Source organism: Lonchura striata, chromosome 4A, assembly GCF_050655825.1.
Source record: "Lonchura striata isolate lonStrDom1 chromosome 4A, ASM5065582v1, whole genome shotgun sequence".
In the NCBI taxonomy this organism is placed as follows: Eukaryota; Metazoa; Chordata; class Aves; order Passeriformes; family Estrildidae; genus Lonchura; species Lonchura striata.
In genome coordinates this window covers 9,559,289-9,585,769 of record NC_140742.1, presented here as the reverse complement: position 1 = coordinate 9,585,769, position 26,481 = coordinate 9,559,289, and the positions used below count along the sequence as shown (strand labels likewise).

At 38.0% G+C, this 26,481-nt stretch overlaps 1 long non-coding RNA gene across 1 annotated transcript in view; it reads right to left on the bottom strand.

Moving 5' to 3' along the window:
• The window catches only part of LOC110480443 (uncharacterized), a 421,448-nt gene that overhangs the window by 117,703 nt on the left and 277,264 nt on the right, over positions 1–26,481 (bottom strand). The window contains exon 2 of the long non-coding RNA XR_014952404.1: positions 19,240–19,363. This is a non-coding gene — a long non-coding RNA (uncharacterized LOC110480443). The remainder of the gene's footprint in view (positions 1–19,239; positions 19,364–26,481) is intronic.

The window sequence follows — 26,481 nt, the reverse complement described above, 5'->3', positions numbered from 1 at the left end:
TTCTCTAGAAGTTAAAAACATTTTATAGTGTTCTGTAGGACACTAGATCTGCAAAATGAAAACAATTGCAAGAAATAGCAGTTGCTGTTTCATCTGCAGCTCTTAACACTGGATTGTTATAATAATGGTTGAGAAGTAAAATATAATAAAGAATTTATGAACTCCAGTTTTAAGTACTAACAGTTGTAAGACCTCCCAAAAACTGACATAACTCTCAAAGCAAATATGCATGGGGAGACTCAGCTTGTATAAATCGGTGTAGATCCTCCACTAACTCCTGGAGAAGCCCTTGAAGGAATCAACAGGACTTCTAAGAATGAGCAACTCATGAAGTGGTACATTACAATTTTTCAGACATGCAAGCCAGGATCCATTAAATAAAGGAGAGGGTAATTCTGGAGTAACACACAGTTAATCAGATAGGTTATATGATACTTCTGTCTTCTCAGGAAGTAAATTTTAATTTCTCTGTCCATGCAATCCATCCTACATGAGCATAAAGAGTCTATTAAAGTGAGTAGCAGCAGCCAGGGACAGAGGTGTTAGGGGAATGAGTTTCAGCACCCAGAAACACATTTGAGGTTTGAAATCTGTGTTAGGAATCTATTCTAAGTCTTTTTACTTTAAAAGCCCTTAAGATTCCTACCCTCAACCATTGCCCTGATCTGTGGCTTGACATTCCAATCAGTGAAGGTGATGGAAAATCAGAAGCAACTTGGATAATATCTACTGAGCTTTCTGACTGTCCATGTTCCTATAGCCCACAATAAATGTTTCACATGCTTGCTGTTTCTTTCTCTTAAGGTCCTTCTATCTGAAAAATCCATTCCATAACTCTTCACTTTATCAATCAATCCTGCAAACAGGAAAAATTCTCTTCTCTGTCTTTGCTTCTCAGATGAATAGTGTTGAGCAACAGAAATTATAAAGAGTCCTAAAGCTCTTAGTTTTCTTCAAAAATTAAACCAGAACTCAGGTATTTTCTTACTGAAACTGGGGTTCATCCCTCAAGATACATTCAGCTCTATTTGTGGATTTAAGAAAACAACAGAATGTACTGTGGAATGTGCAGAAAGGAATTTTACTGCACCCACCACCCTCTTGCACATTAGTAACCCAGAATTTTATTATAGCAAGTTTATTTTTTATTCCAAAAAATGTAAAACACCCAAGTTATATAATACGGTGAAATTATTTCACATGTTTAAATAACAACCTAATTAGTTTAGTTTAGAATTGGAAATCAGAACTTCAATTAATATTCACATTTCCAGATCTTAATTTCTGCTAAACTAACTGCATTACTTCAGTTAATAGCCTTTCCTTCCTGCAGTACACAGCTTAACATCCCTAAGCATTTCTGTATCAATTACTAAATCTAAATTAAATGTTTATTGGAGTTATTTACTTCTCAGCATTCTCCAGCATGGCCATGGTCTATGACTCACAAGCTGAGTTTTGAAGGTTTCTTATGGTACAATGACTACTAATTACATATAGAAGGTTTGAAAATGAGTGAACAGTTTAAAAAGTCTTTGGATACAACTTAATTTTACCTATTAGCAGCAGAACAACTCTGATGAGAAAATGTGTACTGAAGATAAATTGCACTGACGTTGCTGTCAATTTAAGATGGCTAACACATGGTAAGAAAATTATTCTCCTGAATTTCTTTTACAAGTCAAGTTTGTATGTAAGAAAATGAAAGGAACAGAGTAACCAAAACCGGTAATTTCATACAGTACAACCTCTGTTGGTCAGTTTAATTAAAGAATTGTGTACAGACTCGATCCTCTAAAATTATTTTTACCTTACTGCATTTTCACTGGGATTTAAGTCAATTTCCAGTAAATAAGAGGTTTCTCTCTCGATGTACAAAGAGGAAGGGTTACAAGGAGCTTCATAAGGCAAGGCAAAGCCAAACAAGTTCTTAGTTCCATTATTACACATAACATTTTACAGAGATGCACACTGGTCACAATAACATATGGCAAAGAACAAACACCTTTTGCCTCATGGGTAAATTGCACATAAACCACCAAGATGTTAAATTCATAATTATTTTTACCATATTTGGTATCAACTTTTACCAGTAAAACCACTTTTACTACTAATTTGGGCCTCACCCTGCTAAGTGCTAATGCCTGCTGGAATTTGTGGACTATAGGAATCTCTCATTCCTCACCAGACTTTGGTAAAGTCCTCTAGTTTTAAGACAAGAGCATTTATTATTTCATTTTTAACTTCTCTCTCTGTGCATCATGCCCTACTTAATGTGCTGATTGCTGGAATGATCGACATAAGCCACCAATACCAATGGGGCACAACACAGTGAATGTATCAGTGGAAATATGTCATTTTGCAGAGCTATAATTTTGAAGTCTAACCTTTAATTTCAGAAAAATATCTTCCAGTAATAAAGCCATTACTGTAGGTTATACTGTTTACAAGCTGAAATGTCTATATTAAATTAAATACTTGCCCATGACTGACAATGCTTAGATTCATAATGATAGTAAATAGAACATATTTTCTGTTTCTCCCTGCTCTAAATTTCCAAAATATTTTTAAAATTTAATATGATCCCATGTGAATTTTCATTTTAATTTCCATTAAAACTCCTTTATACTGCTCCAGAAAGATCCAGTCTAAGCCCAGAGAACCTGTTGGATATCAGAGCCTGATCTGAATTCTCAACCCACCCCTCAGGGCAGTCCTCACACACATTTTCCAACTCTTCTTGCATCTTCCCAAGACAAGCCACTCATGAAGGGACTCAGCCCAGTCATTTGATTTGCTCCTTCAGATGACCACCTGTCTTCTATTTTATTTCAATAGGCTGGGTCAATGAAACCTTTGCAGAGCAACAAAAAGCAGTTCAAGTGCTAATTAAACTTTGTTATTTTTTTGTGTAGAATATAGCTTGAAGGAACCCAGTATTTTAAAGCAACTGAAAAGTCAAAAAAACTAATAAATTTTAAAAGTCTCTCTTTCTGCATTGTTAAAGACTGCATTGAGTTACATAATAATTACAAATAATCAATGAATGGGACTTTGATATTCAAATCCTGAAATTAGCCCAGAACACTGCTTTTGTACTTGCAAGCTCAGTAAGGAAATAACCTGAGAGGAAGAAAGCTTTTGGAAAGGCTTTACTGGCTATGCCAACAGCTTGTCAGCCAAAGGCCTCATGTTATAAATTTCAGTATTTCTCAGCAATGCACAGGGCCTGAAAACACAGTAGCAGGACAAATATTTTTGACAGATTGATAAAATTTTGATGCAAAGTCCTTACCAGAATTTTCTGGAAACCTCCTCCAGATTTACAATGTTGTGGAATATAACTCTATTTTCTTTAGAGACTTACTGCATGGGGTTAATTGCACAGCTTAAGTTGAAATGACTGTAGGAGGATGTCAGAGAGAGACATAATTGAAAGGAAACTGAGATAGATTTTTTTAATTTTTGGAGAAAGCCTGGATAAAAGCTTTAGGAGAGATCCCACAGGGAAGACTTCCTCAAAGACACATTTTCTGAAATTCAGCACAGAGGCCATTGCCTGAAGGATGCAGAATTGGCAGGTGCATGGTAAAGACAACAGGAAAAGTTATTCTTCAAAAGGAATGAAGTTCTGAGCAGCAAAAGGTAATAAGTCACATTTACAGGTGACTGTTTAGGTTTCTGATCAGGCTCTCCATACCTGGCCTCAATAAACAACTGTTTTCCTGCAAATTTCTAAAACCAAAATAGGGAACGAAAGTAGCTCTAACAATGTATTTTAAAAAAACGCTTTTGAAGGTATTGTAGTGCTAAGAAAGATGTAAATATAGACAATTAAAAGAACACTGCTATGGAAACAACCAGAGACCATTAGGGAATTATCTACAGTTTCTCATATAGGTCTGCTGACTGTAAAAGAAATTTGAGCAATGCTGTATTTTGAGATCTACCCCGAAGTGATACAACTTTAATTAAAAGTCTTCTATGGACACCAACTGTAAACCAGCTGCTCTTTCAACTGAAAACTCTTAAGAACTTGAATATTTTCTATGTGGCCACCAATGTCTAAAACTTTTCACGATTTTTTTTTTTACATTTTCTACTATTACACACTTAATATGAGCATAAGCCACTGTGGTTTAAGAGATTATAGTACAGAAATTTCAACAAAATAAGGAAAATACAAAGATAACATGGTGTAAGCTTTGATGCTATGAAATAATTTGCAGAAAACCTGGTACCTTTAGTCTTGGGAGGAGCACTGCTCTGTGACCAAATCCGGAAGAACGGAGAGCAGCAAAGTGAACAGACCCCCATCCCTTCTCGGCAGTCTGCTCACCAAAGACATGTATGGAGCACCTTTGCTAAGGGAAGCAGAATAAATTCAACATTGATTGCACTGGCTGTTTGTGCTTTGGAGAAGACAATTAATGGAGATAATCAGCACTGAACTGCAGCTCAGATCAAACTGAGCCAATTGCCCTGCAGGACATGTCTCCAGTTTAGACTGGAGATGGGACACAGTAAGGAAGGTGTTATCTACAATTAGAGATATTCCAAACCTGCCAAGCTCTGCTAAGGTCCTGCTTGCTCCATCCACACTCCTGATGTGTTTGCTCTATGCCCTTGATGTGTGAGCTGATGGTGCAGCTAGGCAGAAATACCAGTAATTCTCACTGGAGTAAAGCACAGAGTGTCTGCCTCCTCACACCTTCCTGGAGGAAACAAGATGCAGAAATTTGGTACACTTACCAAAACTTAAATAAATCCATGACAATCCCTTCTTGCTTTGATAAAGTACATTAGGTCATTATGTGCCTAAAATCATTTGGAGAATAACAGGAATGGGAGGAAAGAACAAGCTGCTGAAATGCTAAGCTTAGCTGAGTCAGACAGGTTCCCTGGTAACAAAAGCAGTTACATTTATAAATGTGCTGCAGCCCCCACAATACGGATTATTTCCCATTGTTTTTTTAAAAATGGATTCTTTAAAAAATACAGATGAAAAAAAAAAAAAGAACTTCTGCCAACATATACAAGGAATTATATTCTGCCCCTTTTTGCACACTGAATTACCCCACGACTATTGACTCTGAGAAATTAATTTCTCACTGTGACTATAAAGGGAGCAAAATCTCCTTACTACCATTAAAATGAAGATATCCAGCTTCCACTCTCACCTTTAGGTTTCTTTTAAACTAAGCATTTCTAATAAAAATATTCTGCTTATTTAGTGCAGTACATAAAAAGGCAATAAAGTCCAAGGTTGTAGGTGTTTTTACATAATTTTAATTTATAATAAAATAAAAATACACAATACCTAAAGTACTGCTAAAAATGAACTTTCCTCCTCTCTACCTTAAAGTATTAAGAACCCTATTCACATTTGGATAACTCTGCATTTATTTTAACTTCATTATAAAACAGCTATCAGACTAAACCATATCAAAATCTTGTTTGCACAAAACCAAATCTATTTTTGATACCACTATTCCTTCATATCTGAGTCATATCAGTCACGACAGCTGTCAGCATAAAACTGCAACTCACTTTTAAGTCCTAAAATGTATATAAACTTTATTACTTGGCTTACATCCCTGCACTGGAACCCCAGCTAATAACAAATCTACATTTTAGAGAGTATATTTTAGGACTGAGAATCCAAGTACTAGTTATCTACCAAGGTAATGACAGAAATTAAGGGAAATTTCATACAGACATCTATGATAGGTCTAGTTTCCAGTATTCCTCAACACTGGACACTTCAGATTTGGCTGGACAAGATACTGAACCATCTTCTCTGGGATGTGCCTTTGCCAAGTATGGTTGGACCAGATAACCCTAAATGCCTTCCAGCCTGAGATTCTAAGATTCAATCATTCTGTGATATGAATTACCAAGTCTGGTGCTAAAGCAAAACCACAACAGGAATACCCAAATCCAGCAGAGTAACCTACAAGTTAAATTTCCAAGTCCTGTTTCTTTCTAAAATTAAATGACTGGCAACAAAACACAAGAATCAACAAGCCAGATCCAGGCAAGCTTATTCCCCACCTACACAATCCTTTCCTATGGAAAAGGGATGCATCTGTTCAGAGCTTTCCCCTTCTACCTCGCTCCCTGACTTCCCTCACTACTCTCTTCAACTCACTGAGCAAAGCCACATGTCCCTGCTGCAGAAGCTCTCACTGACTACCCAGTGCTGTTGAGTTTCTGGTTTTTCACAGTCCTCTCAATCCAGTTAATTCTATTTCCTCTCCCAGCTCTAATGCAACACTTGCCCATTCTCCAGCTCACAAGTCTGGACCATAAAGGTCTGTTTTGTCTTCATCCTTGCATTTACCTGTCCTCATGCTCCATGATCATTGCAGTCTTTACTTCTTTTCACTTCCAGCACTGAAAGAAGCTCCTGGGATCTTTCCACTGTGTCCTGGGGTGACTTTATGATGCTGAATTGCATCCCCATCTGTCTGTTTAGCCCAGAAATAAGTTCTGCAGCTTTCAGACCAGGAGCTAACACTGGTGGCCCACTGGGGCCTGGGATGGGACATTTCCTGCACAGGAGGGACTGACAGACTGAGCCAGCCAAGCCACACCTCACAAAAAGGACTTTCTGAATTTGCCATCTCTTCAGAACAACAAGAGATTCCATTATTTAATATTATTCCTTTTTTTTTTTTAATGTTTATGAGTACATTGCTTGTTAAATACACATGTTTTTTACACTTTTCTTGAAGGAGGTTTATCTCCCGAAGGGCCGCTGAATTTTGCCCTTTAGGAAAACATCCCTTTGGAAGTTGCCTTCCAAATTTGTCCCAAACCAGAACACACTACCTCTCCCAAATTCTGTCCCAATGAGTCTGCCTCTTCCACAAATGTTTTACCATAAAGATCTCTGGCTCTGAAAAAGGTGAATGCTTCAGTTTCCCTTGGTACCTCTGATCACAATGCTTTCCTGCACAGCCAGTGCAGGCACAGTGTGCCAGACAGGATTGAACAGAGGAACTGGCTGGAACTCAGGGAGCCAAGGGGGCTCTGCTGGGGCTGTACTGCAACTCCTGCTCATAATTACTGCAACTCCTGCTCATAATTACTGTGCAATCAGGCCTTGTCTACTGTTATTCTTAAGGACTCTTTAAAATATGAAGTGGTCTAAGTAACATGTAGAACACCCCAAGATGGGATTAGCTAACTCTTGGGCACCAACAGAGGTTCAATTTTAGGATTACAGGAATCTCCCAGAGCTGGACCCAGCTGGGCCTGCAGCACACACCTGGTGAGAGCAGCTAGAGACCATCAAGGAAACCAGAACGGTCCAGTCACTTGCTTATTACAGAGCCTATCACAGTACATACTTTATTTCAAATTAAATATTACACTTTGAAACATGGGACTTAAAGCTCTAAAATGGTTCTAAATTTTTTAATCTGAAGTTGGAAGGATGGAATTTTTATACACAAGCCCTAATTCTTTGCTATGGAGCAGAAGACAATATTGCAGAAATTAAGGCAATTACAAATGCAGGTCCCTAGAGCAATTAAAAGGGTCCCCAGCACATTCTTAGAGTTCTCCACTTGTTTTCACATTTTTGTTTTAAAGCTGAGGTGTTTGACAGCAGATTAAGGGCACTGGCTGCTCAGGCAGAGAGGGACTGGGCAGAGCAGAGCAGGAGGAGCTTGCTTGGGGGAAGATAGCCCAGCATGATGGCAGCAGAGCTGCACTGCCAGATGTAGCCAGGGGAAGCCAAAGGCTTTCCCAGCTTCATGCCTAGAGACAAGAGTGTTGTTTAGGCACAGGATAAAGTGATTACACAACCACAGGAGAGACATGCTGAAAGCTGTGGTGGGTAGGGAGCAGCCCAGCTTGCTCCATCAAACCCCTCATGTGCAAGACCATTCCAGGTGGGAAAGCAGCATGTCTTTACTAAACTGGGAGTGAGAGCCACTGGCCTGAAGCCAGGGCTGTCAGTTTGAAGGAAATTGGGAAGGGGAGGCTGAGTGCTGGCAGGAGCACTGCTGAGCAGTCTCATCTCAAGGCAGGTAACAAGCCTGCTCCTGGAGGAGATAGACAACAGGAAGATAGAGATGTTCATGCACTGGTTTCAGGTGCAATACACAGCAGAACTTATACAGAAGAACAGCCTTAATTTCAAGGCAAAAAGGCATCAGCACAGTGATACCAGTGACTGGTCCATTTCATCAGGAGTCTTGTGCCTTTTCACACTGAGGAAACAGGGCCCTGGCTGCCAGAGGGTTATCTTACAGGGTCATAGAGGTGGTTAAGTATTGGAACAGGCTGCCCATGGAAATGGTGGAATCACCATCCATGGAAGTGTTCAAAAAGCATGCAGATGTAGCACTCAGTGGTGGACTTGCCAGTGCTGGGTTAACAGGTGGATTTGGTGATCTTAGAGGTCTTTTTCAGTCTGAACAGTTCTATGATCCTAAGGGAAACTAAAATCCATCTGTAGCATCTGCTGTCATGGCAAAGCTGGATTTTGTATTGTCTACATTCATTCAACTTTTCTTTTTCCTCTCCAAACAGTCACTCCAGTGAGCTAAGTGGTGGTGGTAAACATGAAAAAATTGCTACTTTGCACAGCAATTTGTCATAAACAGCTTGTAATTATTGCAGGAAGAACATGAAGATTGAGTGAGAACAGATTGAGTGAGAAAACACTGTGGATGGTTCAGAAGAAGTACCTGAGAAACTGACACAAAATATGACAAGCTGGAACAAACCGTCACGACTTCTAAATTCCATCCATCCCGTCAGTGATCAGAAGGGATCATGGGAGTGGTCCTGGGAACCTTTCTCTCAGACTTGAATTTGGTTTGTTAAATATAAGACCAGTACTTTATTAAAGTGCTACTGCTGAGAGATGACCTCTAACAAAAACACTACTGTATACTTTGGAGGAATTTGAAAAATCTTGCAAAATGTTCATTAAAAGTCATATTTCTGAGAAATCTCCCACTCCCAACTGAGTTACTAAAGCATTGCTAGTGTGGAGCAGCAGCTGAGTTTTGCATTAAGATGTTTTAGCACTTTATATCTTAGTGCTTTCTTCAAGATTTATTCATCTTTCTGCTTTGTGCATGAGCCTGACAATTTTTTAAAACCTGTTTCACATACTAATTTTAAAACAACAGAAAAAATAAAATACCTTCCCTGGGAAGGGTTTTTTGCTAGACTTTGTCCCTTTCAGAAATATCCTAGCAAAAATGATGCTCACTCTATCAAGGCAACAAAACGGAACTCTCTGGCAAAGGCTGTGAGCCTCCAGTAGCTGGACCTGGCTGCAGGCAAGGGAAGAACAGTCAGCCCACAACAGGAAAAACTGGCAGAGTTCTGAAAGACCTTCATTTATCACATCTAATCATAAAATTGCAAATGAATGAATGGCAGCTAATCAAAATGCAGAATGCTCCTGCCCATCCACTCCAAGCAGAAATTTGCAGCCCAAAGCCTGGTACATGCCAGCAGGTGCTCCCACACCCAACAGGAGAGTGGACAGTGGAGGGTAGGTCCTGCCCATGTTTTTGGAGACCAGTGCAAACTGGTACATCATGTCTGATTCCTCACAACCCAGACTCATGGTGTGGTTACTGTGGGAGGGGATGTGAGCCAGACTCTTACTCATTTCTATTTGCAAGCATGGGTGCATGCAAGTCCAAAACTGCCTCACAGTGAGCTATTTAGAAGAATGAGAAATATGTTAAGAAAAATGACATTTGAGAAAGTCACAATCTGTCTGCCAGTTTTTCTTCTTCCTCTATCAATTCACAGCAAGTGTCTTATTCATTGCCCATTCTCTGCCTTCCTTTTCTTCTATGTGAGTTTTCCTGTTTCTTTCAGTCTTTAGAGCATTTAAGGTACTCATTGATATTTCTATATAACAATAATTTTTGAATTGCTTTAATATTTGCATCACTGTCATGAGCAGAACCTCCTTTGCTGAAGGCTTTGGTAGTGCCAGAAAAAAATTTAAATTTAGCTCAGTATATATACATACATGTTTCCTACTTCCCACACACATAAAAGCAGCACACTCCAGTTGGAAGATCCTTTAAACTCTTTAATTATACAGGTTATTTAGTCTGGCTCTTTCCTTTCCGATTACTTTTTAACTAAATTAAATGTCTGCCTCTTGCTGTCCTTTCTACATTAGCAGGCCCATTATTGATTTTTATTATCTTTCCAAAGAGAAGGTTTTGCAGCTGATTGCCATTTACACTGTAAGCAGTTCACTTCTGCTGAGGATTCCTGCTGCCACTGAGACGGTTCTCTTGCAGCTCAGCCATGCCCAGCACTGCAACAGGGATTACTGCAAACATTACACAGCTCTGCATGGCAAGCAAAGACAAATGCACAAATGCTTCTGTAGCATAAAGAACACAATGATATTGCTTATTTATGAAGCATTTTTCTACCAAAATTGCTCCTTGTGGAGGTTTATAATTTACCAGCTAGCTCCCTAAAGAGGTCTCTATTTGCTCTCCTGTCTGCAGTGATGTTTGCAGAAGAAAACATGCTTCGTTTTCTTCACTTGCAATCAATGTAGGGGAAAAGTAGGTAAAAGGATAGGAGACAAGAAGGAAAACAAAAGTAGTAAACATTTTACAAAATGTTTGGCCTTTTGACAGCCCTAGAGATGATCATGAAGGGACTGACAGCATGCTCAAGTCCAGAAATGTTGGGATGGTTTGACACCAATGCAGTGGCTGGAATTATCTGCAAACAACGAAAGGAGCAATTCCCAACAGCCACAGAACAGGTTTTCCTTTTCTCTGTTGAGTACATCTGAGCAACAGAGCAACTTGCTTCAGTGATAGCTCTTGTTTGTGCTGCATTGCTACCTGAATGCATCAGAGGCCTGATTTCTCATTGATTATGATACTTTCCACTCCTAGTAGCAGTATCAGAGCAGAGGTATCAGAGACTCAAACAAGAAGAAAAAAATCCCGAAATGGCAACACTGATTTGTTTTGCTTTTACATTACACTTTTCCTCAGCTGCAGTTCTGAATTCCCAAAGCACTGCATAAATGGTCAAAACCAGATGAAAATGCAAACATAAATCGATAATTCAGAAAGAAAGCTGGAGAGAAGCACACTTCAAACAATAATGGTTTAGAGTGGATTGAGGAAATAACTACCATTAAAATAAGTGTAAAGTCTTCTGACAAGCCTAAAGAAAAAAAAAAAAAAAACCAAACCCAAAACAAGAGGGAAGAATGCAAGCTGGTACAGGAGATTATAAATATAATTACTGAGAATATACAACATTTTACATTAAGATCTCTGCATTTCTCCCAAGTATCTATGCACTCAGATAAAAACACATCTCAGCAATGACTTCAATTATTTTGCAATTTAAACCTTTACAACCTATGGTATTTATACAATGGGATGCAAACTTCTCTCTCTTGCCACTCTGCAAGAGTAGAATATCTTTTAAATAGGGTTGGGGATACCATTTTGACAGTCACAGAAATAACTGCAGTTGAGTAAGAACATACTGGGTTGTAGTTACCAATGAACCAGCCAGGTAGTGACCGTAGAGTGAATTCAATTATATTTGCCAAAATCCCACTGCAACATCCACAGGCACTAGGTTTCCAGCTGAGCAGCACCCAGCCTGTGGCTACAAATGGGCAATGTTTGGCAGCGCAACCAGTGCCACTTCTGAACAAGTGACACACAAAGGACCACAGGACACACAAATCACAATGATTACAGTATAAAAACGAAATGCATTTTTTTTCTTTTTCTGGAATATATATGTGACATTTATAAAGTCACCCTCTCAAACACATGGCCTGGAAGTACTTTAGCTCCCATGGAGCTACAAGACCCAACTAATATTTCTTACTCCTGCAAAATTTCTGGAGTGAAAACATGCTCAAAGAAACTTCTTTTATTGTTCTCTGAGTGACACAGATCATCCTCCCTTGTAACACATTGATGTTTTTCTTCCCTGGCAACTGTACCTTCAGTGTCACAGTGCTTGGGCTGTGCTCAGAACTGCACCTCAGCATGGAACAACTGCAGCAAACACCTGTGCCTGAGCCCATTCATTACAGCACAACTTTTGGGGAAACTGTAGAATTAACAGTTTTATAGCACCCCCCAAAACATATCTGATTAATGAAAGAAACATTGCAGTCCATCAGCCTGCTCTCTGTATCTGCTCCTGTTCCATTATTAGTGGTTTCTTTCCACCATTTTCACATCTTTCCTGCATTTTACCACCAGATTGGACAATTTTCTTCTTTTCCTAGTAACTGAAAATTAGTCTACCTAACTCAGTGGAGTTTTGCTGTGTACCCCAGATGACAATTCACTTATTTAAGAATCATAATGTCAAAAGGTAAAAAGCATCACTTTTCACATACCAACCTTTTAGTTAACTTGATCTGACTGGGGGATGGGGTGATTTCATAGCAGACCTTCTTTAACTCTCTCACCCCTAGCCAAATTCATCTCAGTGCTTCTATTCAGACCAGCACATTTTTCCTTGAGACCTCGCAAGCTCTATCTGACCTTCAGGCCAGAGGGACAAAACCAAAAGGAAAGTACAAGTTTCAAGGGTGGCCTTGAAAATGTGGTAGGAAGATTTTAAAGTAATTTGTTCCACTTGGTACTAGAAATCAGTTAGAATAAACTAATCTTCACATTTTGAATCAGAATAATTTTAATGCCTTCTGAACCACTATGGGGAAGAGATCATACTCTGCAGGCAGGTTTTCCTCTACTAGGAGAATTTGCAGTGTTGCAAGGTAAAATTTTTTGCCACCCAGCTCTTACTATTTCATAGAATTTGATTCACAATATGCTGTTAGTAACCTTTATTAAAATTGCATCAGTCATTTCCCTTCAAAAGAGACGATGTATGCAGTTTTTCATGCTACACCAAACACTGGAAGAACAAGATAGAGAGACACATTTGAATTTACATAAAGATTGCAAGCTGTTGTTCCAAAGTAATTCTGGTGTGCCCTGTGAGTAGGCTTTTGATCTGATCAGATTTCTGCATACTGAGTGTAACATGTACAAAATCTATAATTGGAGTCTGTTTTTGAGAAGAGATAAATTACTTCTTTCTGTTAAAAGAGAAAATGGTACATTTCTGGACAACATTTCCCAGGCCATGTTTTTCATGTAAATGCAGTCTTTTTTTAATCCAATAGATACTTAGAACTGATAAAATTTTTTTAAATAAATGCTTAAGTACTTTTTTTTATTTCTGAAAGGTTACACTTTATTAAGTATATCTTTTTCTTCATTATTTTTTCCATGAAGTGTAAATGCTGTATTTCATTGCTTATTTAAGGAGAATTTATATGTTGGGATAGATGTGGTATTCCAGACCTGCCTGCATCAATTTGGTACTTCTGAAAACCATCCCTATTTCTGGGACATTCTGGGGAATTTTCTTAGCACTAGTTTATACTTTTGCTAGTCTATATTCTTAAAAGACATTTCAGATGGGATCATAAGAAAATGCTCTTTGTACAATACTGAACTACCGAATCAATCAATCTCTAGTGTTCTCTAGTCTTCACAAGCACTGAAGTTCCAGAAGAAAAATAAAGAAAAAATTTGATGGATTTTATTTGGTTTAAATTTTAGTGTCAATTTTCTCAGGCTGGACAGATCAATTTTTCTTATGAATTGCTCATGTCCTTTAAGTCCATTTTATTCTAGAGTGCCTACTTCACAAAATCAACCCACTCTAAGCATTTCAGTATTTCTTCTACACCCAAAGCAAGTTGAAGATTTTCTAAGTTTGCTGCATTTTCATGAAAACTAGAGGAATGAGGATCTAAAAGCAAACCTCACGTTCCCACCCTAAAAGTTCAAATCACAAGTGCTGTACTTCTCCATACTCTAAACCTAACAAACACCAAATAGAAGACAAAGAGCCACAGCAATAAAATAACACACAAAAGTATGGAACAGGAACAACAGGAGTCTGATGTGTGAACCCTTCCTACTGCAGTCTGTAGCAAGAAGGGAGTTTGCAGCAGGCCCTGAAATGTAACCCTTCCATGCCCATTGCAAAAAAAACAAAAACCAAGCAACCAGCAAACAAAACCCAACAAAATAAAGGAGGGGGTGGGGGGGGGGGTGGGGGGGGGGGAAAGTACTAGAATGAGATGATTCCCAGATGAGATTGCTGTAGAGGAAAGACTACAACATCCAAAAGCTAAGCTAAGTAAACAAGGACATTAATGTAAGCTAGGTAAAAACAGGAGGAGAAAGAAGCCAGCCATTAATGTCTCTGAACTAAGAAAACCCCAGCAACCAATGAGACATTCAATTTGCAATTTTACTAATCTCTAAGTATAACTGTGTGTCAAAACTCTCTGTAAATCATACATGACCACAGAAAATGTGTGCTGTGTGGGCAGAGGAGCAATACATCAGAGCAGATGCTTTACTGCATTAGCACTTTCTGGAAACAGCAAATGCTTGCAGATGTTCACAAAGGTGAGGTCTAGCCCCAAACTGACCTCAACATTGACATCTAGACCCCTGGTGCTGGAAGCAGCCCATGCACGTGCTCAGGACCCCACTGGTACACATCAATCAGAAGCAGTCTTGTTCAGTAGTTGCAGGTTACTGGCCTCAGCAGCCTCTGCTTTAGCCACCACTAATGGCCTACATCAGCAGCAAACCCCATCAGAGGGCCCTGCTCCATGCAGCATCATGTCAAACCATGCTGACCTTTGGCATCCTTTTCTGAAACTTTCAGATGTTTCTGGGCAGCCAAACTCTGCAGCTCCTTGTTTTCCTAACCATGACCTGATCTAAAGTAACCCTTCAGGGCAAGACTGCACATACAGAAGCAGAAAGGAACTGGAGCCTAATGGAAATACTGCCAGCAGCCAGCCTTCAGTGTTAACTCTACTATCCCTATGCCCAGGCCTTTACCCTAAAGCACACTTGCATATGTCTACTATGTTCAGAAAACTCTTAGCTTCTAAGAAAATAAAAGGAAATAAAATGACTGAATAGACTGTCCAAGGACTGTTAACAACTACAGACAAAAGGGAGATGGAGAGAACTGTCACCAGGCTCGTAGAGCTCTGATGTTGTTTCACTAGGGACAGCTGCTTTGTTCCTGTAAATCACAGCACCCACACGACACCTGCCTGCTGCTCTCCTACACCAGTGCAGACTGTGAGTTCCAGAAAAAAAGCCACTGTCTGTTCCTCCTAATCCCTACAAACAGCCTCTTCACTTCTGTCTGTCCTGATGTGCTATCTTGGAAATAAGGGGATTTTCCTGCCTTTATTTTTCTAAGAGTAAAACAGTTCTCACTCTGTGAGATGCAGTGAGCTGGCTGCTCCCCATTGCATAATGTCATGGTCTATCTTTAAAATGTTTTGTTCTCAGTCCTCTTGGAGTTACAATATTGAATAACAAGATGCATAAAAGCAAATGGATAAATGAAAGATAATCTGTATCACTTTGAAAGAGTAGTATTGACATTAATCATATGCACGTGTTTGTGTATTTTGATATATACATACAAATGCATACACACTAAATGGGGAAATAAAGTAACACTTACTGTGTCTAAGGAATTATTGACAGGTTTTACATTTGCCCTTAAATACTGGCCTTTTAAATGAATTATTTCAGAAGTCAAAGTACATATGTTCACAAAGGAAGCAGCTGAAAACCAGCAGTTCCACTTACACTAGTTCAATAAATAAATTCTGACACAGTTTTCCTAGTTCTGTCAGAGAGTCTACGTAAAATATCCCAACCTTGTGCTCTTGCTCTTGTACAATGTCTGGAGTTAGAAGACAAGAATGGCTTTAGCTCATTGGACTCACTGACACATCTGGCACATCTGTGTGATCAGCTGTAGAAGATACCCTTAAACACAACACATGTAAGCTGGTCTTTTTGCTGAGCTCAGAGGTGTGGGAGAGCAAAAAATAGCATTCTTTGGCCTAATTCATGATTTACAATATAATTGTAACAGATCTAAGCTACTTAAGCTATCAAAGCACTCAGACACATCTTCAATAAAAAAATATTTAAAATTAGAGAAAAAGCAGTCTTTTTTGTGCTTGTCAATTAAGTTGGTATTTGAATATTGGCCTTTTTTAAATTCTGTTGCCATTTTTTCTGAGTGTTAAAAAGGTCTTTGTTGGCATTGGGACCATGATAAATGAACCTTAGCTGCTATTCACACTTGGTATCCTGTATATGTCATTCTAACTAATAGGGAAAGCATGAAAATCAATATGTCTCTACTAAGAACTAAAACTATCTAAATTGACCTATGACATGCAGCAAATAAAACATTTCTCATCATTTTCTAAAATGGATTCTGCATTTTTCAGCTCCACAGTAGTTTGCACACTGAAAATATAGAATATTTAGCTTTTACATTTGCAGTGAATGGTAGAATAAGTGAACTATGTCCACTTTAGAACATTTTAATATTAGAGATAAATTTATATTTTCCAGAAAAATGAAGAAATAAAGCTAGCAGGAACTTAATTTTGGTTGTTTTACATTCTTTAAAAAATTCAGACTTCTGGGATCTCACATTTCAAAACCGAAGTTGATGAGCCATCACAAAAAGACAGCAGACACTCCTGAAGTTATGGGCTGCCAGGTATAAATTGCCAAATTATACAATATCTTCTGAATTCTTTTCTATTTATACAACAGGACAAAGCTCTTTCTAGCATAATAATCTAATAATAGTTGATACAATTACTTTCTGCATATTTGTCCTTCCATGGCTAAAATTAGTCTTTGTGTCTGCCCACATGCAGAAGACTTCCATTGTCTTGAATTTGGGAGTGTCTGCTGGGTTCCTCATTCTCATGAAAACTGAAGAATTTTAACAGTTTGTAATGCAGAAATTTGACACCCAGTAGCTGCACACTATTGCCCAAAGCACTGCAACTCTGATACGAAACAGTGCCCTCCACCTCCCAACCCCACTGACATAATTCTTTCTCTGAACAAGACAGACATGTGGCTTCTTCCTGATGAACAGCAAACCTTGAATCTGTTTGCCAAACAGGTTCCACAAACTTCATGCCTGTTTTTAGCATTTTGTGTGAAGACTATGCCACATAACATCTACTGAATGTTTTTGAAGGTTTCATAGTTGATGTGTCACTTGGGGATATGGTTTAGGGGTGATTATTGAGGTGCTGGGTTCACTGTGGACTGGATGATCTTGAAGGTCTCCTCCAACCCTGATGTTTCTGTGATTATCAGCTAGACACCTACACCCAGAAAAGACTATTAATTTTTTTAAATAAATGTGTTGAAAAAAATTAACAGGCCAAATGTAAGAAATTGTTCATTTCATCAATTTCTTAGAGAAAAAAATTCCAGTAGTTCACAATTTTGCAGAGAAAACAAGCTAGAAGAGGATTTAAGATGCCCAGAAATCAAATTGTGTTGTATATACATAAGAAGAAGACAATTTTTCTAGATTCTACATTTCAGCACAAAAGAACAAATGAAAAACCATTTGCCAACAATTTGTATGCCAAAAATGAGAAGCCATAATTATAGGATTGCAAAGTTACACTTTTATATTAAATGGAAGAAGAAAAAGGTAAATCTTCAGCTTGCTTAATATATTAGTTTTTCAATAAATGTACCTAGTCAAAGAACATCATTGTTCGGTTTTGCAGAGGAAAAGCAGTTAATTGCTTTCTATAATTACAACCAAAGAAAAATTTTATACCCCATTTCAGAAGGAAAGCTATATGAAGAGCAGTAAGTCCTTGAAAGTTTCCCTGTGAGTTCTTCCAAAGGCATAGGCTAAAGATTAGCATTTATGTGAAGATACACAGGCATTTTAATCTGAGTACTGCAGGTCAAAATTTTACTAACAAACATGCACCTAACAACTGTGTGTCTTATAATCTTCCTTCCACCCCACACTTCAGCCCTCATTTTACATTTCTGTTGATTCATACAGACTGGAAGGAAATTAAAATCCTTTGCTTCATTCTTAAAAAGCTTCTAATTCCATATTTCATCCAAAATCCTTTCTGCTATATGTACTGCTTCAATAAACATTGCTCCCCCACTCTTCACCTCACATCTCTGACTCCTCAATTTGTGACAATCCTATGCTGGAACTAAATTAAGAACTTGGAAAATGTAAATGAAGTTGGCCAAAAATGATTTATTGCAGCACCAAGAATTAAAAGTAATAGAACAATACAGGCCTTTTTGATCAATCTACAATGCCCTACAGGCAGTTTTATTTAAGTCAAAGTGTTATCTAAAATAAGATGAAGAAAAAGCAATTCAAAAGTATATTCTAGAAATATCTTATACTGGCTTTGTAGAGACACAAGGGTGCTTGCTTTCTGCTGCATTAACACTGATGTGCTGATATGGTATCTGCAGAAGCCAAGCAATTAGAGCTCTGTGGGAGAGTGCTCACAGCACTCATTGAACTGCAGCATAGTTAAAAATACAATGTAAAATAGATGTAGATGAGAGAAATTTAAATAGTCAAAATACATACAGAATTATTGTTGACAGTTGTAATCAAGATTTCTAAAGACTTTACTAATTAGAAATCTAAATAATTGAATACATGCTAATTCACTTCAAAATTTTTTAAAATACAGACTGCTTTTTGTGGGAATAAGGCTTTTTTAGCCTCTATATCTTTCCCAGATGCCTCAATATTGTTCAAAAATAGCCAGAAATCAAAAGGTATTTGGTCAGATATTGTGTTAACTTATTAATACTGAAAGATGAAGAAGTTCAAAAGAGAGACATTTGATGGATGACAACCTACATTTATATGCATTAGCACACTTCAGACCTTAAAACACCCATGAAGAAACCTTAAATCAGGACTGTAAATTTAAACACCTGCAGATGTGACTTCTGCTGTACAGATTTCTTCCCTGGCTCTTCCTTATTCTCCTGAGCCATAGGCAGACCCTCACAGGGAAGGGTATAGTGAACATTCTTTTCTTTCCTCACTCCAAAAAACCCAAGTTGAGTCCAGGAAATTGTTACCTGGTGCAGAATTTCAAAAGGCCAACACTTGTATTCAGCTCCCTTTTACCAGGACTTTTCTGAAGGTGCACCAAGGAAAGATTACTCAGCTAAGGACCTCTTACATGACACCCTTTTGGATAATGACCTACACCACATAACAGCTAAATGTTAATGTGCCAACAAAAACCACAGGTGATAGAATTTTGTTTCAACTTACTGCCAAAGAGCCAAGTTCTTCACCTTATCCCTCTGGTGTAGGCAGTGATTAGAGGAGGACAGATAGAAGCTCGTCAATCCATTTTTATGTCCCCTTATCCAGCTTCTTTAAAGAACTCTTGAGCCTATAAAGAAACACAAATTAACAGCTCAAACCAGACAACATGGTTGAAAGCATTGATAAAAGACACACAGGACAAAATGAAACAGCTCCATAGCAGGGAAGGGAGCTCCTGTCTCTCCACAGGGCACTGCAAGGTAGCATAATGCATTTCAGCCCTCAGTGACCCCAGTCAGCCAAAGGAAATGCCCAAGAGGGCTTCAGGAATCACCTCAGGGGTAAAACCTTTCCCCCGGCCCAAGTGACTTCCAGGTATTCCTGGGTATGAACCAGGTTTGCTGGAGCTCACGTGTGAAACTACACCCAAATCATTGCAATCCAAAGGCCTCAGCAGGATAGCTGGTGACTGGCTGTGACTGAGACCAGAAAACAATGGGGGGCCAATGAGTTTGGGGTGAATGATGCCCAACCTCCCTTTCTAACACCTGACAAATTATTCTTTAATAAAATTATTCTCTGCTGGATTACAATTGCAGAGTAATGTGTGTGTTTACCAGCTATCACATGTCAAATATGTGTCATGAAGATACTGCTGCCACTTACTGTTTCCCTCAAATGTAACATCATTTAAATATTTATGAACCATCTTTCTTTGAAACTTCGTTCATAATTGTATAGTATTTTTCAAAATAATGCATCCACTCATGGAATACAGTCCATTGTGTCATGGGATACCAGATCAGTAATGTAGAAAATCTCACATTTTGTGCTAAGCTCTTTTTCTTGAATTAAATTAATTTGGACCATCTTTAGGCTAGATAGTACTAATGTGATAATCTGGTGATTCTTCATTTCTCTGAAACAAAGCAGTAGCTTTAAGTATCACTCTCCTTGGAGAACAGTTTATGTTATACAATTTAGCATCCCACCTAACATCCACTAAGGAGATTGATCGAGAGGCAAAGACTGAAAAACCTTTACTGCCTGGAAGAAATCATTCCTCCTAAAAAAGAATATGAGATTTTATCAGGAATATAGGCAAGATACAGGGAAGTCTGACACTCTTCATGATATATTTGTTCTATTTTTCTTCCAAAAAGCACCATAATCACTGAAAAAGTCAGCTCCTTTCCAGATATCTGATAACACATTCACCACTAAATTCTAAATTTTATTTGAAAAAATGAAACCCTTAAAACCTGTTTCCTAAAGCAGAAAACTTCTATAATAAGGTAAAAAAAAATCTTCAGTCAACTGAAATAATGCAGCTTCAAAGGAAAACTTGGCAATTTTTCCTTGCCATCCTCATTTCCAATAAAATATTTACCCTTATAATCAAATTTCAAATATTCTCTTGAGAAAAAATGCAGGTGATTGCTGAAACAAACAGATGGTTCACAAACTTCTGAGGAAATTTCATAACATATGATAGAAATTATCTAGCTACATAATTGAGTATGTATCACAAGTACAAGGAAGCACTGACTAAATTTATGCACTGGCCTTTTTTCAAATACTTTTTTTTCCCTTGGGAAAGCATAGTTTGCTCTTTTAAATATCCCTTGTTTTATCAATTGTCTTCCCATAGGCTTAATTCTGTTTCAGGGCTGTAATGTCAGTAAGCCATCTAGATGCTGAAAGTGCAAGAAAACTTTGACATTTAGAAGCAAGTTAATTAATTTGCTTTAGAAATGCTCTAAAAGGCTGCAGAAATTAGCATCTTTCAGAAGGAAGCCAATGGTTTGGACAAGGAATAGAAACATAATAAACTACAAACAAAGGCAAATAAACTATAAACAAATTTTAGTTAGAAATTTGTAATTTTTTAAGGAGGTCTTTTATCACACTAATTTTTGTTTTTAAAAATTTCTCTACTGTAATGGGATAATTTATTTTCAAAAATTTCCTAAATAAGAAAAGAAATATTCCATTACTTCATTTTTATGGAAGAGTTTTGTGGTCTAAGCCCTGTTCTCCTGATAGTGCCACACACAAACTTTTGACTCTTCTTGGCTCAGAAAGAGCACTGAAGTCACTTCCCCAGGTAATTATTGATCCTGTGTTTCTTGTCACTGCTTTATCCAGCTCTGCTGCTCCATCTGACACCTTTCTTGTGCCTGTGCTGAAAACAGCAGAATTTGGGACCTATGAAGAGCAGCTACTCAGCAAAAAATGACACAGAGCCTGAACAGACTATCCAAAGCAGACTTTATATTCACACTGAAAGCAGCCTTGGAAAAAGAGGCAAACAAAACTTTTCCTTCAGTGTTCCCTGTGCTATAGGGACTAGTGATTATCCTTAGGGCTTTTTCTTCCAGAGTTGCTGACACACCTATGACAAATCTTCCTAGTCACAAAGATAATAAAAATTCCATCAGTGAAGATAAGCAGCAATTTTCTCTAAAGCAGCACAGAAAACCTTGCTAGATTTTGTACAGTAACATCACTGTCCATAACATTGTGCTTAAGACAGATGCAGTGAGTTCCCCCTGAGCACCCAGGGAGCCTGGACAGCTGCCCAGATGCTGAAACACACCACACAAAGGAAGCACTGGAAGCAACATGTACAACATGTACAACACAGGCAACTGCAGCTCTCTGGAAGCAAAGGCATGGCTGGCCTTCAAATTCACCTTCTCTGCTCTCATATAACCTGAATTCATCAGAGCTGATGCACCCACTGCAACCAAAACCATGCTAAGAAGAATTCTAGATTCAAGTGTGGGCATTACTTCACTTATGAATTTTACAGTCCTTTGTGGGGAAACGTTCCAGACTGTAAGCATTTTAGGAAGCAATGGGAGGCAGGTGACAAGGTACTGAGCATTCTCTAACCAACCTGGGAAATAGCTGAAGAAGAACTAGTTTGAAATGTGAGTATTCCCTACTGATTTCCCTTTCTGAAGCTTAATCAATATCATAGCAATTCACATAGAAAGAATTTAAATATTGCTCGTCTGATTTTACCTTGGCCAAAAACCCCAAAACCACAAAAATCCCCAAATTCTGAGAGACTGAACTGACTTTTGCCATCTGTATCAATTGAAGGGCAAAGCTGCCTTTCTGGAATTATAATCATTGTATCAAGGTAGGGACTAAGATTTGGCTCCTTCACAGAGCATTTTAAATAGCAGATTTTATCTGGGCTCTAACAGCAATCACTAACTCTTACCCCACAAGACAAAAGATGTTTCCTGAAAGAAAAGGCCTGCTTTCAGGAAAAATGAGACCTCAGATAACACAGTGTTTGAAGAGAAATATCACCAATGACTTTTTTTCTGTTTTGCCTCTCCAAGGGTTGCAGTCCTTATTTCAATGCTCTTACTCAACCTTACTCAAATCACACCCTAAATTTGAAGCATTACACAGTGTTACAAAGCTGTGAATTCAGTGCCTCTGGTGACGAATGAGGTACAGAAAAATCTCTAGTGTAAACACATATTCAAGACCCTGTCTACAGATGTTTGCAGGTGACTCCATATGAAGCTTATGTATGCAGGCCCTGAACCTGTACCAGCATGTTCAGAGTAAGATTTGCACATGGGCACTTGGATTATGTGAAGACAAAAAAGGCTCAGTCTTTAATCACTCTGATTAGACAATGGAAATGAAGCCTGAAATTCTCCAATGGAAATGCTAGGAATATAGTTAAATGTAAAGTAAAATTGAGTTAGTAACACTGTAAAGAACAGTCTATTATAGACTTTTCTGTTGATTTATAATTTGGGGGGAGATAAGCAGCAGATAAGCACCAGTCACCTCAGGGCATAGCTGTCTTTTTTAGAAATCCTTTGTTCTAGAATTCCAGTGGGAGATTTTTGCTGAGATGAGGCATTTAGGTATGACAAGTAGTGCTTCCTACTTTCACTTGAGTCAGAAAAGCTAATATGCAAATAGTCAGAAATTAAATCCAAATCATTGACAAATGACTGTTTCTGAGAGACTTGAAGCAAGTTCATTTTCCAAAAAATAAGCTGCTGAGTGCTAATCTAATGCTTTAAAAGACCAGCCTACCCAGGCAATGTAGGAGGATGTCATTAATAAAACACTAGCATTTAGATTTTTCTTTAAAGAACATACTCAGAGGTGAAGAACCTGTCTTTAAATCTCTATAGCAGAGGTGGGTCATAGAATCCCACTTGCCTGTAAAGAACACAAGAGTTTCCTACTTTCTTAACTCAGGGAAGATAGAAGCTAGAGGAGAACAGCATAACGCAGAATGCAGAAATCTCCCCAAGACATAACCAATACCAAGGTACACATGAATAAAAAAAAAATGAAATAAACAAAAAGGTGATGCTCTATTACACGGTTATTCACATTTAGAATTCACTTAAAGAAAACATTTCTAGGTGTTCATAAAAATAAATACATTAAGGGAAAGCTTATCTGACACATGTGAGAAATAAGCTGTAGAGTAGGTCCAGTCTAAGTGTTACATGGATGTAAGACTGCATTTGACAAACCACTAAAAGCATGGAATCCAGGGTTACTAACTTCTAACTCAGTCTTATGGATGTGCCACACTCTGATATAAAGAGTCTTTGAGTCAGCCTCGAAAATGAAAAAGATGAAAACATCTTATTTACTTGTCTTTAAGTGTGCAGTGAAAATGAGGGTTGAGTGCTACATTAAGGCCACATTCAAATGGCAAGGGAACAAATGCAGAAGAAGAAAGATGTAAGCAGGAAAACAGGCCAAAGATCATGTAGAGAATGAGGACTGCATAGTTAAATGTGCCCACTCAGAAAGTGGGTCTGGAGGTTAAAATAAAAAATTACATGACATAATTATGTGTGTGCAGTTCTGGTCCCCTCTCATTCCCATACCATTTCATAAATTCTATAGAAGACTAGAAGCAGCTCAGGAAAGTATGACAGCAACGGGCAAAGTTAGGAACAGCTGCTAAACCTGTGAGAGGGAGGGACAGAGAAAGCTGAGCTGCAAGACCATTAATGGTGTAGAGGAGATTTCCATGTCCATCAAAAAAGAAAAAAGTTTAAGAACTTCAGACAAAAACCAGCAGGAAAAGGCAAACCCAAGGTTCATATAGATTTGATTTTGCAAGTCTTACTGCAGAAGATAAAGGTGCTGAAAATGGATCTGAGCTCTAGGGAAATTGGGACAAGCTCATGAAAGAGCAGGCTTCTAGAACCATTGAGTACAATGTCACTACTCTCTTGCACAGAAGTTTCTTTCACTCAAAAATGTTGGAGGCTGAGAAAATATTTAGTGAGACATCACAGTATGTTTGCTCTGTTGGGTGTTTTTCTCCTAGTCATTCACTTTGGCTACTGCCACAAACACGACACTGGGCAAAATAGATACCTAGTGAAATGATGCATAAGCTTTGTCCTGCTTTTAAGTAAATGCAGCTGGTGGATATTGCCATCATGACTATTTTGTGGTGAGGCTGGAAAAGCCAAGTCCTTTGGGCACTGCTCCTAGTTTTCTTTCAGCTCAGAATACTTGTCTTAACTCCTTTTAGCCAGAACATTTCAACTGTGTACTGGATTATTCCACTTCAACAGGAGCCTGGCTGCTGAGTCATAATGTATTTAAAAAGACCAAAGATTTTGTAAAAAATTATGAAAAATGAATAATCCTCTCCCAACAAACTTCTAACAAGGTGCTTTGAGCAAGAGCTTTTCATTAAATTCAGGACTTTAAAGCTGGCATTCAATTAAGTATTTCTAATGAGCAAAAGCAGAAGTATAACCAGCAAAAGTGTTGTCAAGAGCTTTTTCATGCAATCAACTGGCTGAGAGTCAAGTAAAAAGACAGGAATATTCAACATCTTTCCACAAATGGGAATGTGAAATAGCAGGTTATATAGAGTCTTCTCCAGAGCAGATGCTGCTATTCACACACTCCAAGTACACTGAGCAATGGGCTGTTACCACCCCACAAGGTTTCCAAAACACAGAACAGGTAAACCTTGGAAAATAATTTAGGTAAAATAAGTTCTGAACTGTGAAAATAGCTTTGGAAGTGTAAATAACCAAATCATTTCAGTACAGTCCTCATGTACTTCAAGAGAAGTTTCAGAACTCAAATTTCTGTGAGATCCCATGCATCAATATGCCACACATGTATAAGAAATGAACACAACAGAGGGTGAATACTTTTTGCCTTTATTTCAAAGCCAAGTTCCTGTGCTGAGCAGTGTTCATGTGTTACTTTCCTAACAATAACTGGGAGGTTAGAGAAATAATTTCTCTGTTTTAGATGCAATGGTCTAAAATTCAGACAGGATCGGTATAAATATTTGCAAATAAATAGTCTCTTGGAAAACAGAGAGTTCAGAAACTTCATAAAAATGGAATAATTTTTGCTGTTGGTCAAGTTACTAGTTTTAACTTCTTTGTTGGTCCAGTTTTCCCATTTCAAAATACATACTGACAAATCTGAAGCAGCTGTAAATTCATATTAATTATAAAACTAATCCTACAATTTTTTTTTGCAATTTGAAAAATTTGAATATCACTTCTAAAAAAAATTTTAGAAAGAAGTTATTTGCTATTATTTCTGGTTTTGTTCTTTCAATTTTGTATTTTTTATACCCATCCTTGTATTTATTTTCTTATAAAACCAAAATTAACTGCAATAGAATATTCTAATTAAAATTTCATTGGTATTTTTTCCAAAATTTCTACAAATTTTCTTCAGCTGTTTAAAAATCAACAGTTGCTTTTTTTGATGTCTACTCCCCCCTCCAAAAAAAATATGGAATTTTTCACAAAGGAAACTTTCTGAGCTTTGAGCAGCTGGACTTTAAACCTGCATGCAACCTAAATAGTGGAAGAGTATGGATCAATATTAATTCAACATCTTAATTCTAATCTGCAGGAATCAAATGTTCTCAGAGGATTGTGAAAATCTCCATCTCTTTTCAATAGATGCCTTCATCAGGAGTTTTAAACATAACTATCATAAGAAGTACTGATCCCATACTTCTGCTGTTAGCACCTGGTCCTGGCAGCTTTGAGAGGTTCAAAACTCGAGCACGTGAATTTGCCTACAGTCACCACTGAACAAAGGGTCTGCACGTCACCAGGAAGTGATTTCATGTCACACTGTGCAGTGCCACACTGTGTTTAACACCTTCGACCTGTAAGGCTAGAGGGTAGTGAGGATTAAATGATGCTGCTATTAGAAATCAATCTTTCAACTAAAATGCTT